This window comes from Tamandua tetradactyla, chromosome 4 (assembly GCF_023851605.1).
Source record: "Tamandua tetradactyla isolate mTamTet1 chromosome 4, mTamTet1.pri, whole genome shotgun sequence".
NCBI lineage: Eukaryota > Metazoa > Chordata > Mammalia > Pilosa > Myrmecophagidae > Tamandua > Tamandua tetradactyla.
The window spans coordinates 172,342,160-172,355,673 of NC_135330.1; the positions used below are offsets into that span (position 1 = coordinate 172,342,160).

Sequence of the window (13,514 nt, forward strand, 5' to 3'; positions counted from 1 at the left end):
CCTTATCCTGTCGGCAAACAGGGATCCGATGAGGCTTTCCTCAGGAGTGACTTTGTTGGACCCAGTTCTTTCATTAGACCTAGCCAAACCAAGAAAATTTCAGTTCATTCTCTAAAGCACCAAATATGGAAAACAATCTTCAAGTACAAATTGGAGAATAAAACGAGTACTGCAGATACTGGAATAAAGAAAATGTTTTTGGCACTGGTTTTGGAATGGGAAGCAAATCAGGCAGAAAGCAGCATGAGGTCATTTCTACCTAACAGCAGATGCAGAATATGAGTCCTGCCTGTATTTTGGAAGTGGCTTCTATGCTGTCCGACTACTCAAAAGTGGCTTAGAGACTTAGGAAGTATAGGAACTGGGGACTAGGGCTTACTTACTTTAAGGAGAAATAGCCTCTGATATCCTAAAACGGAAGTTCACCTGTAATCGAGGGCCAAATGTTGGAGTGGAGTGGTCAGTCATTTAGTCCTTCTGGACCTCAATAGGCCGGTGAGTGATGACTTTATCCTAGATCCTGAGGAAGCTTTCCTATGTACACAGAAGCCTAATCAGTATTCCAATGTCGTAACTCATAGCACTTAGAATTACTTTTGAGGAAATCGTGTTGCCAAGTCCTATTCTCAATTGGATTTATATTTTTTCAGCAAAGCTCAAACAGAGTACATTCTTTTTTTTTTTTTTTTTTTTTAACATGGGCAGGCATCAGGAAATGACCAAACACACTTTTAAATATTGGAAGAAGACATATATTTTTTGAGGAACTTTGGAAAAATGTTCAAATACCAGAAAATTTCATTTTGACATAGTCACTATTTAAATATTTTTTTTTATCATGGAAAGTCTCATCAGATTGCATAAGAAAAATATTAGAAAGACTGAAATTTATTGTGTATTCTGACTCACTCATCCATTAACGTTTTCTCTGCCTTTGTTTATCTTTAACTACATTCTTTATAACCCCTATGCAGATGAAAGTTAACTTTTAGAAAACTAATAATAATAATACAAATAATTCCTTTCCATGCAATGCAAAATGTGCTTGTGTAATGCAATTGACTGTACCTCAAATGTCAGTTTTGCATTATTTATAAATTAATTTCAGCATTCCTTGTCTGATTATAAATGTGTAGTACTTTGTGTATTCTTTTGAATTGGTTGCAACATCTTACCTGTTCCTTTATTAATTAACAAGTTAAATAGAATATTTGACATGAGTTCATTGTCTATCTACCTGAGAGTCATGCTTTTATCCTTTAGCAGTTTAAATAAAGGAATATTTATGAAATAAAAATTGTTAGAAGTATTCTAAAATTCCATCTTCTGTCTTTGCTTGCTTTTTTTAAAAATTCTTTTTTGTTTTTTATTTATTTGCTTGCTTTTTTTTAAGTCTGAAGAATATCACTTACTGTTACCCACTGAGATTAGGTGGAGAGGTTAGCTCAAAAGTTGAAAAATAAGTGGTTCATTTCTTGCCTCTCATGGTATGCCCTTCAAGAATCATTTTACATCCCTTTGCTTCATTCTCTGTCATTTGAGTTAAGAATGCTAGTCAGGAGACTTGTTAGGCAAGGTTTTGCTATTTGGGCACAACGTACCACTATCTATTATTTAGTTCAATATTCCATAAAGCTTCAGTTAGTAAATGTGGTACTATGAAAACATGAATTAATACAGAATAAAGTTATTGAAGACATGACTGCTTCTCTGGCTTTCTCCATACTTTGAGAGACAAATTTAGATATAAATCTGAGCTTGGGAAACAGGTCTGAATTGGAGTCATTTTGGGCATCTAGTTTCTATAAGGAGGGATATCAGAAAGTCTGCCCTGAAATCAAATCTTTGAAAATCTGGGTAATTCTAAAGTTAAGATAGAGGTTTGGATTCACTCAAATGTTTATATAAGGATTGGGATTGATGGTCCTTAAAGACAAACAAACTCACAGATTAGCATTCATTTACCTTGAATTAGTCTTTGGAAAGTAGTCAGGAAGAGAGAATTTGAGGATCTGGATATTTGATTTAATTTTAATGTTGAATTTACATATGAAAGCTTAAGAAATCTTTGTGTGAAATGTAAAATCACTTGGTAGATTTGAATCAACATTTAGAAAATGGGAAACAGCATGTACCATGCTCAAAAGTACTGATACATGGAATAGATTTTATTAGCTTAGTTAATAACAAGTTTATGTTTAGGATTCACAAATTAAATCAGATCCAAGAACACAATATTCAGTAGAAAGTTAACAGTGAATTAGATTTTGGTATGGGTTGAATTGTGCTCTCCAAAAAATGATAAACTCAAATCCTAACTTCTGGTACCTGTGAATATGACCTTATTTGGAAAAAGGGTCTTTGCAGATAAAATCAAGTTAAGATGATGTCATACTGCATTAAAGTGGGTCCTAACCAATATGACTTGTGTCCTTACAAGAGGAAAAGAAACATAGATGCATGAACACAGAGGAAACACGACCATCTGATGAGGGAATCGGAGACTGGAGTATGCTGCCACAAGCCAAGGAGTGCCTGGGGCCAGCAGAAGCTAGAAGAGGCAAGGAAGAATTTTTCTCTAGAAACTTCAGAGGAAGCATGGCTCTGACAACCCCTTCATTTCAGACCTCTGGCCTACCAAACTGTGAAAGAATACATTTCTGTTGTTTTATGCTACCCAGTTTGTAGTACTTTGCTATGCAGCAATAATTTTCAATGATAATAATTTTTATAATAAAAATTTCAAGGATAATAAAAGTAAATGGAATAGTATAATAAGTCCTTATTTCCCATTAACCAGCTTCAACAATTATCAATATATTGCCAAACTTGTTTCAACTATACATCTCCACCCTTGCTAATTATTAGTTTTCTTCAGAGTTTTACTGAGGTATAAGTTACATACTATAAGATACATCCACTATAGGTACAATCAGTGAGTATTAGTAAATTTACAGAGGTGTGTAACAGTCACTACAATCTAGTTTTAGAGCATTGCATTCACTGTAAGTCCCTGTGCCTTTGCAATAAATCCTTGTTCCTATGTCCAGCCTTATCTGTTTACTGTCTCCATAATTTGTTATTCTTAACAGTTCATATAAATGAAATCATACAATAAGTGGCCTTTGAATCTGGCTTCTTTCACATGGCAAAATGCTTTTTGAGGTTCATCTATGTTTTTGCCTGTATTAGTAGTCTGATATTTTTTTATTGATAACTAGTATTTCATTGTAGGACCATCCAGCATTTTGTTCGTCCATTCACCGATCTATGGACATTTGGAATATTTCCAGCTTTTTTTTTTTTTTTTTTTTTTTTTTGCCATTGTGTATAACGTTGCTTTAGACATTTGCATACAAGTTGTTGGGTGGACATATGTTTTTATTTTTTTAGGGTAGATATCATTTGAGCAAAATTGCTGGGTTATATGGTAAGTTTATGTTTAACCTTTGAAGAAACTACCAAATAATTTCCTCCAGCAATTCATGAGGGTTCCAGTTTCTCCACATCCTTGTCAACACTTGTTATTTTCAAACTACTGATTATAGCCATTCTATTGGCTATTCCATTGTGCTTTTAGTTTTCATTTCCCAAGTCACATGATGCTGATAATCTTCTTACATATTTATTAGCCCTTGGTGTGTCTTCTTTGCTGAAACATATATTCAAATCTTTTGCCTATTTTAAAAATTGTTTTGTCTTCTTATTTTTTAGAGTTTTTAAATTATACTATGGATACAAGTCCTTTGATATATTTATATATATGTATACTCATTTTCTTAATGATGTTATTTGAAGTGCAAACAACTTAAATTTTGATGAAGTCCAATGCGTCAATTTTTTTTTCTTTTTATGAGTCCTGCTTTCAGTGTCATAATTGAGAACTCTGTTTAACTCAAGGCTATGAAAATTTTCTCCTATATTTTCTTCTAAAAGTTTTATAGTTTTAACTCTTATATTAAGTGTATATTCCATTTTGAGTTAATTTTTCTGTATGGTGTGAGGTAAGGTATGAGGTAAGGTAATTTTTCTGTATGGTGTGAGGTAAGGTATATCATTTGGTATATGGCTTTCTAATTGTCCCAGCACAATTTGTTGAAGAGACCATCCTTTCTTTTCTGTATTTCCTTGGCAACGTTGTAAAAACTTAATTGACCATAAGGTTTTATTTCTGGACTCTCACCACTGATCCATCTGCCTATGCTAATACTAGGTATATTTTTATATTTGTCTTTAGTGAAAACAGTATTATTGCCAGTTTTTACCATTTTTGAGATTTGTGATATTTCTGCCTTGAATAGGTATTAACATCTTTTGTATTTTGCTTTTCAAAAGGAAAACCCTTTCAAAATTTTCCCCCTCATGTACTCTCCAAAATTCTCTTAATTTTCTGTTGAAACATACAAACATTTAAAAAGAAGAAAGACAATGACATTTGCCATTACAAAACATTCTGATTCAGATTCAGTGGAATGAAGAGGGATTGATCTAGCAAATTGGGGGCTACCTTTGATGAGTTAAAAAAGACAGTATCTTGTAAGAACTTAGTGGTTGAGGATTGATATCAAAATCATTTATTTTGAGTAATTTCTTAAGACAAATTCCCAGAATTTGAAGATCTTAGTGGTTGAGGATTGAGATTGAAATTATTATTTATTTTGAATAAATTCTTTAAGATCAAATTTCTCACAATTTGAAACAAGATCAAGGAGGAGGAACATTTTGTTATGTCAAAGTGATAAGAATAAGCATTTATTCTTCTGGCTTCAGTGAGACAGTTTGCACAATATATTGTAAAAACTGGAAATAGCTATAGGATATTGAAGTGTATCACGCAATCAATAGTGTACATATTAATTGCATTCAACACAAAATGTAATATATGGGTATAATTTACTGAAATTGATTTAATAAACATTTTAGGTCTCTTTATACTTATTTGCATGTTGCTTTTGAGACTGAGGTACATTCTTATAAATGGAATGGATTTTATTGATAACAGTGAGCCTTTGAGTCATTTTTGGTATTTGTCCTTCTCACTAATTTGTTTAGTTTAATTGATACTGCTTTTTGGGTATGCTTCTGAAGGCTGGGGGTTCAGCTGTAAATATGACCAAAACCCTGCATTCATGAAACTAACATCCTAGCAAGGAAGACATAATGTACAGAGTAACAAATGCATGTATAATAGTGATAAGTACTAGGAAGTTATTCAAAGTGCAGTAAGGCATTGAGAGTAACGGAGCAGAGGTTGAGGATGAATATTTTTGAGGGCGCTGAGGGCTGGTTTTAAGGAGGATTTGAGTGGAAGTTTAAATGCAGTGAGAGTGTGAACTGGGTGAGTAGCTTGGTGAAGAGCATTGTAGTAGAGTAGAGTAGAGAAAGCAAGTAGTAGGATACGCGCCTGCAGAGATAGGCAGCGTATGGATCATCATGCCTTTAAGGTCATGGTGAAGAGTGTGGATTGTATTCTGAGAGTGATAAGAGCAACACAGGGCTTTATGGGCTAAAAGTGACATAACCTGATTTATGCTTTTAGAAATAGATCTTATTACTGTGTATAATTTTATCCGAAGGGGAGCTGAGAAGGCTAGATTATTTCATACTCCAGGTGACAGCTGTCTTGCACTAGGTAGGGGTAGAAGTGAAAAGAAAAAGCTGGATTTTTGTTACAACTTGATTGTAGCTCCAACAGAATTTGCTGAGGAATTGGATGTGGTATGCAAGTACTACATGTTTTTGGCCCTTGCGAGCAACTGTGGAAATGAGGGCGCCATTCTCTGAGATGCAAAAGATGGGGAGGAGCATATTTGGAGTGAAATTGTGAGGAGGTAAGGAACTCTGTTTTCATATGTAAAGTTGGAAGTACTGATTATCTGCTGCTAAAAAAGAATCAAATTTAGTAATGTGCTCAGAAGGAACCAATTTCTGAGGAATTACTCAATGGTGGCATTCCATTCTTAATAAATTGTTTATCCTAGATGAACCCTAAATGTAACTTATCTTATTTTTAAAGTCAGCATACTGTTTATACCCTCAAATTACATACTCATTTATTAGATATGTCATCTTAAAAAGTATGCTAGCTGCTTGCTTTAAGAATGGCAAGTGTGGTTTTCTTGGGTCATAGCTTTTTGCAAGGAATATATAGTTTTGAAATCTGGTGATCCCTATCTTAATCTACCATTATCCTTTTTCACCCTCTTGGAAAATAAAATAATTTGGAATTAGTAATAATTAAATGTGTTTTTTACTGACTTTTCCTTGGGCTTGACTTTGTGAGTTCTGGTTTTGTACTAAATTACCTGATGGACTAAACTGCATGAACTCACTGTAAACCTCTAGCCATATTCAAATGGGCTAAGAATCCTGCCCAATGGAAATGTTAAAATTTTTGCATGTTTAAAAAAGGATGCTTTCTGGTGTTGTATTAGTTAAGGTTCTCTAGAGAAATAGAACCAACAGGAGATAATGTAAATATGAGATTTATGAAAGTGTCTCATGCAACCATGGGGACGTAAGAGCCCAAAATCTGTCGGGCAGGCCATGAGTTGGGAGTTCCAATGAAAGTCCTCAATGAGCTCCCAAAAGAGGCTGTCTGGCGGAAGTGTAAAGGAAAGATTCTCTCTTCTGAATCCCCCTTAAAAGTCTTCGGGTGATTAGATTAAGTGTCCCTCATTGCAGAGGACACTCCCCTTAGCCAATTGCAGATTTAATCAGCCATAGATGTAACCAATGTGCTCATGATTTAGGTCCATGATATGTCCTCACAGCAATAGATAGGTCAGTTCTTGCTTGACCGGACAATTGGGCTCCATCACCTGGCCAGGTTGACACAGGAACCTGAACATCACAGATGTCTTTTTAATTAGTTTCTTAAGGAGTGTTGCTACTTTTGTATGGGTTGGATAATTTCCCTTCTTTATTAATCTGTCTTCTATCTTAACCTACCATTATCCTCTTCACCCTCCTGGAAAATAATAATTTGGTCTTAGACTTTTATTGCATGGTCTTAGTCTTTTCTTATCTTGAACTGGGAGTGTCCTGAAAAGATAGATAATGACCCTAATAGATAATTATCATCAGAAAGTTGGGCCACAGATCAATATTCTAAAACCAAAGTTACTATTTTAAGTATGCATTCCCCCACATTTAACTGGTCCGCAAATGATAATCTGAGAAGTTTTTCATATACTTCACATAAGTGTTCACTCTGTAGCTTGTTTTGGAGAGTGCTTAGCATTGCTGTGAGGAAGGCGTATTATATGGATATATTATTGACATTTTTCTTTGAACAAGGTGAGATGCACTTTACATCTTCTTTTAAAGTTTTCTGGGCTAAAATTTGTTCTTAAACATTCATAAACCATTATATGTGCTCTTGTGAATGTCATGTTCATGGACCCATTTTTCTATTGGGATCTAAGTGTCTTAGCTCTTATTGTATTACATAACCACTTTGTATACCAAGGACATTAATGATGGGGTTACAGAACTATTTATAAATATATATTAATTTATTGCTTATCCTCTGAAAAGCTTGCATTTTGAGAAATAGCAGTTACATATTTCCTTTTCATGCAGTCAAATCTTTTTCTTTGTGATTTCTTCCATTGCTTTTATGCTAGTTATCTTTTCATGCAATTTTTAAAAAATACGTACTTCTTGAGGGTTTGGACACAGTGGTATAATTTTATACTAGTTTGTTCCATCATCAGCCTACTCTAGTGCTTAGGGCACAGAAAATGTACAATAACTATTTGTTGATATATTGATTCATTATATTTGCTTAGTCTATGGAGTTCACATTTCTTACAAAGTCACACGCACATTTTAACAGAAATATATAATATTCATTTGCATCAAAATTTCCATTTGGACACTTAGAGAGAATTTAAATGAAGCCATTCTTTTGGGTAAAGAGATATAAAAGGATTCAACTGTTATATGATTTCACATCTGGTGTATATATGTCTATCAATTTTTTTGTGTATGACTGTGAGATTATTGAACCAGTTAGGATTATATTTGAGGTTCCTGAGGACTAAGTTCTGAAGATGAGAGAAATTCTAAAGTTGAACGGAAGGCTCAAGTTTTAGCAGAATTATAATTCACTGTGGGGGGGGGGCTGGACAGGAAGGAACCAATAATAATCTATATTAGAGTAGAGGAGTATTAAAATGTATTTTGCAAAGAAAAACAATCATAACCCTGTTCTTTTCCCCTACTATACTAGTTAAATGTGATTTCTTGCTACATCTAAGTAAAGCAAATTGAATACATACTTTGACAAATATTAATATATGGCAAAACCAATCTGTCATTTTCCCTACTTCTGTTTAGTTGATCATACTAACCTCTAAGTCTGAGAAGTGAATACACCAAAACCAGAAAATTCTATGGATACCCTCTGTTGTCCTTAGTTTCTTCATAGATGTCTGATCCTGCAAGTCCTACCAGCTCTCCTCTCCTCTCCACCCTAGGCCAGAGCTACAGCGTAAAAGGCATCTTTCCAGGATCAATCTGTTGATGCCAATGGTGCTCTCTCACATACCTTACATCATGAATTAGTTGTTACATTCTTCCTAGCTTTTGAACGGTTCTTGATTCCAAAGGCAGTCTGGGGTTTGGCCTTTGGTCTTCCTTTGCATTAGTCCAACAGTCTTGTGGCCATTCTGCTGACTCCCAGTTCAGATGTTACGTCTTGTTGGAGTCTCAGCATCATGGAAGGGGGCAGGGTTTTCTTAATTTCTTCTGGTGATACTGGTGCCTCAGAAGTTGCACCATAAGGCAGCTTCTGATCCTTTGGTATCCTGGAGCTCTAACTTCTAGCTGCAATCGGGGCTGGTTGCAAACTTTTCAAGAACAAAGGACCCATCCTAGATTTTTCATTAGGGGTCCTCCTACTCCATGCTCTAATGTTATACAGTGCTTAATTGCAAAAAGACTGGCTTTTAATGCAGTTCAAATCTTGCCCCCTTCCTCACTTATTCATCCCCAAACTACTACCCACTATGGGGTGTCAATCAACTTCAGCCCTAGTTGCTGCTACCAACCAGAACTCAAATGATTTGCATCAAATGATTTGCATCAATCTACCCCACCACAAACTCGGAGATCTTGTTTTCTTGAATTCACCCTCTTGAAACTGAGTTTGTTTCAGTACACATGATGCACCAGGTTTGCAGTACAACAAAAACAGTTAAGGTTATTTTCTTGAACTTGACTTTTAGGAGAGTGCTGAAATATGGGCAACCACAGAGTGGAGCTGTTAGTTCTGCAGTCTGGGTTCCAGGGATTATTCAAGGACATTATGTGACATGAATGGATGTGAGCTTATGGATCCAAACCTTATTTCTCCCCCCAACTATTGGAGAACAGAGTTGTGGCTGCCAAGTCACGTATCTTGGGCTGGCTTCTAATTTTCTTCTCCATTAGGTAAGACTTTTGAGGGGGAGACCTTATGGCTGGTAGATCTCAGCCTGGGAATCTTAAACCCCAAATGAATTTCCCCCAGGAGGCATCTCCATAAGCAACAGAGAATTGTTTACCATCAGTGATGCCTTTGAGATATATAGGCAGTACAAGAAGAGTTGACATTTAGGGACAATGCCTTCAGACTATTGATGCCCAAGTGCAGCTGCAAGAAGCTGGTCATTCAGTTTATAACAAATTGAGGCATCTTTCCTATTACTTTGAGTTTCCAACATTTGTGTACAGTCAAACTGCCCAAGCCACCAGGTAGACACGTCTCTAAATATGACCTTCTTCAGCAAGTGCTCATCTAGTAAAATGTGGTTATTGAGTTCAAAGGCAGATAACAAAAGTAGTCCAAGTGATTAGTAAAAAACAGCTCTGGACACTTAGGGAGCCCCTGGAGAGGGGCAGAAAGCTGGCAAGGCCTGCTGTCTGAGGTGGATGATTGTAACCTGGCCACTTACTGTGGCCCATTCAAGGGCACTGAATATTTATGACCATGTAGAGTAAGGGCATATTGTATTACATACCATTTTTGACACCTGTGTTCAGGGTAAAGGCCCATGATGAGGAACTATGACTTCCTAAATACTTTGGAATATGGTTTTATCTGTGGTCTACCACTTTGATATGTGTGGTTGGTTATTTCTGGAGAGAAAGCTCGCAGATGTCACCATGTTCACTATGCGCCTTTCCAGTTGAGAGAGAAACCCTGAATGTCACTGGTGTTCTTGAACCAAGATTTCTTTCCCTGGATGCCTTAGATTTCACATTTCTATAACCTTGCTTTAATTTGGGCATTTCCCAGCCTTAGGACATGTAAACTTGCAACACTTAATAAATTCCCCTTTTAAAAGTTACTCTGTTTCTGGGTTATTGCATTCTGGCAGTTTGCAAACTAGAACACCCTACTTGCTGCTGACTCTGTCATGCTTTACCCAATGCATCAAGACTCTGCCATTTGTCTTGATTCTGGTGATTGCGCTGAGAAAAAAATAAAATAAGTCATTTAAAATGTACTGGACTCCCAGTAATATAGCACGAGCAGTCCAACAGTAAGAGTGCTTCTCACTGAATGGAGTAAGATTTCCCCAAGGCTCTCCCCCAACTGGGGGAAACTCAGACCATGCTTTTCCATGTACTTGTGGAGTGGGGTGGGTTGGTGGTGATATTTAAACCAACACTCCGTAACAGCAACTTTTCTCACATTGATCTCCCTAGAGTGCATGCTACAGAAAGGCTATTTCTTTTATTTTATGTCTTGAACATATATAAACTCTGATACTGACTAAATAACTTCATTTTGGATTTGATACATTCATTTAATCATCACATATTTATTTGATGCCTATTTGGTACCAGACTTTTTTCTAGACCAGGAGGAGCAATAGTGAAAAACTATAAATATTGTCTGAATCTCACCCATATGGATTTGACATATTTGCACAATTTCTTGTTTTCTGAGTCCATCTTATCTGAATTTGCCTTTTCCTTTCCTCTTGTGAGGACTGGGCTAGCTCCTAATACCCTGTCTTGTCTAGAGCCCTGGATCTTCTCTTGGTTTCTAGAACTTAAAACATATTCAAACAAATAGTACTTGGAGGTATTCATAAGGCATGATTTTTTCTCTGGGTTTGGAAAGAATCTAGAGTCTAAATAGTGTTACTTAATATTTTTTTCTGGGAAAGAATGGTTAAGAGAGGAACAATGACTTACAGAAGAGGCCTTTCTGAAAAGTTAACAAAGCTGCCTTTTGTTGATGTGTAAGAGCTGAAAACATTACTTCTATTCTCCTCAGCACATCTGTCACCTTAGCACTTAGATGACGCATGTAAATCCTTTCATTGTTCATTATAATATCATAGAACTTTAAATCCAAAGAGAAAAACAGAAGGAATAACAAGGAATGTCATCTTCTTGGTGAGATGACAAGAACACCCAACTTGCCTCCATAATCTTCACCCAAAAGGGATATTTTCCCTTTTTATTTAAGGGTATGTACTTCCCCAATCTTTCAACAGAAAAAAAAATATGGGTATTCCCTTGGGTACACTTTCTGCTAGGAAAGCAAATAATTGAAGGAGGTCTCTGAATTAAGAAAAGACATTGTAAATACTTCACAGAAAGTTCTGCCTTAATAAGGAAAGAGAACTAAAATGTGAAATTTTAGATGAAGGAAAGCATTGTTTGTCTCCTGAGTGTTCTCATGGAAACATCTGTCTTATCGCAGTCTCTGAACAGCAGCTCTCTCAGCTGTGAGGAATGGAGGTTGCTAAATTCCACTTGAGATAATTGACAGGCTACACTTCCTCTCCATCATTCCTAGGATCTAAATCTTGCCTGATGAATCCATTTTACTTTTACCCAACAAATATTTATTGAACAGCTACTGTGTACCAGGCTCAGTGCATTTGTTAATTTCCAAGGCAAAGCTTTTCTCTCATTATGGTTTACAGGCATATATAAAATGAATGTCAAAATAGTGCCTATATTTAAAGCTGAATGACTGAATTTGAGATAAAATAGTTAGCCATCAAATGAACACTTTGCTCAACAGCCTGCCAAAATCCTTGGGCAAAGCATATGAGTGCATTTAAGAACTAATATACACTGAAGAAATTACCTTGGATCAAATGATAAAAAATGATCGATCATAGAATAATAGACCCCAACACTTTCTGAAAGAGCCAGCTCTCTCTAGCACAGATGTTAACATTGACATTTACAAAGCGTCTGTTTTGAGGTATGTGAAATGTTCATAAAATTGTCAACATATTTCTATATAATGGGTGCATGATTAGCACATAATTTGTGGGAGCCACATGGAGACAGTCTAGTGTGAGAGAGGTGTCCAGATCAAGTTCAAATACTGCTTAGAGGTCACATGTTGATTGTTCCTATCTAGTCTTTCTTTAACTATCTGAAATTCTCTTCTTTAGGAGGATGTGGAGTCACAGGTCCTGGCTATTACTAAGAGGACGGGGGTGGGGGGGCATTGAAGCTTTCTGGGCTCCTTGAGCTCCCCAGTTTATATGAGGGACATATCCTTAGCTTTTTCTGCCTGCCAGTTCTTGATTGTGAATTGGTCTCAGAAGATCTGTGATGTGAAGCTGTCCAACCCACTGGGGTTCATTCTTTATTCTCCTGCTAATGCTGTTGAAAGAGGACTGGGAAATTACCAACCTGTAGGAAGCCATGAAGGGGCAGAGCTGGGTGAAGAATTTGGGAGTGGATTCTCACTCTCTTTATACCCCCTGACTTATCTCTGTTCTGAGAGATAAGCCCACAGATTGACAGGAAGCATCTTGTTTCTTCACCTTTCCTTATAAAATGATTGACTAAAGGGATTCCTACTAAATGAGTCATGCTGGTCAGTGTTCTTTAGTTGAAAAGATGATAACTTGATAAGAAGGTAATTTATTGCTCAGTTTGGACTTCCTGTTTCATATTTATGATCATATGAGCAACTTTAGTCTCCTAAGAAGGAATGCATTATGTTTAAGTGCCTATGGGAGGAAATGTGTTGGAAGGAACCTAACTGAAGTAAAAATCAGAAACCACAAGCCTTAGCTCTCCCTCTTCCTGCTGCTCTCCTGCCCAGGGCTCCTTGAGAGTGATAAGAAAGGGGCAGGGTGGTCTAGTCAAGTGCCAAATAGATGTTAACTCACTGATGAGAAAGATCATGGTCAGGTCCTGCCTTATACCAAGGAAACACCTCAGGCAATTGAAGGTCTTCATTGAAGTTTCTAGTCTGGTTGAGCAGTGGAAATGTCTGTTCATTTAGGCTGCTATTTTGTTTAGACCGTACATGAATGCCAACACTCACTTTCAGTAAAGTTCACTCCCCTCCACCTGCCAGCCTTCTGTAAAACTCAATTTAACGTTGATGCCATGTTAGTTGTATACAGTGAACATAAGAACAGGACTTTAAGGCAGTTATGGTACATCCACAAATATCTTGATCAGGATAAGACAAACATATACATATAAAACCAGTACAAGTCAGATGCCTGAATTAAGAAAGACCCCCAGTTTAG

The 13,514-nt window shown here is 36.4% G+C and overlaps 1 long non-coding RNA gene across 1 annotated transcript in view; it reads right to left on the bottom strand.

Moving 5' to 3' along the window:
* Window positions 1-13,514, bottom strand: part of LOC143681533 (uncharacterized) — a 23,075-nt gene continuing 9,561 nt past the window's right edge. The window contains exon 3 of the long non-coding RNA XR_013174692.1: window positions 1-79. This is a non-coding gene — a long non-coding RNA (uncharacterized LOC143681533). The remainder of the gene's footprint in view (window positions 80-13,514) is intronic.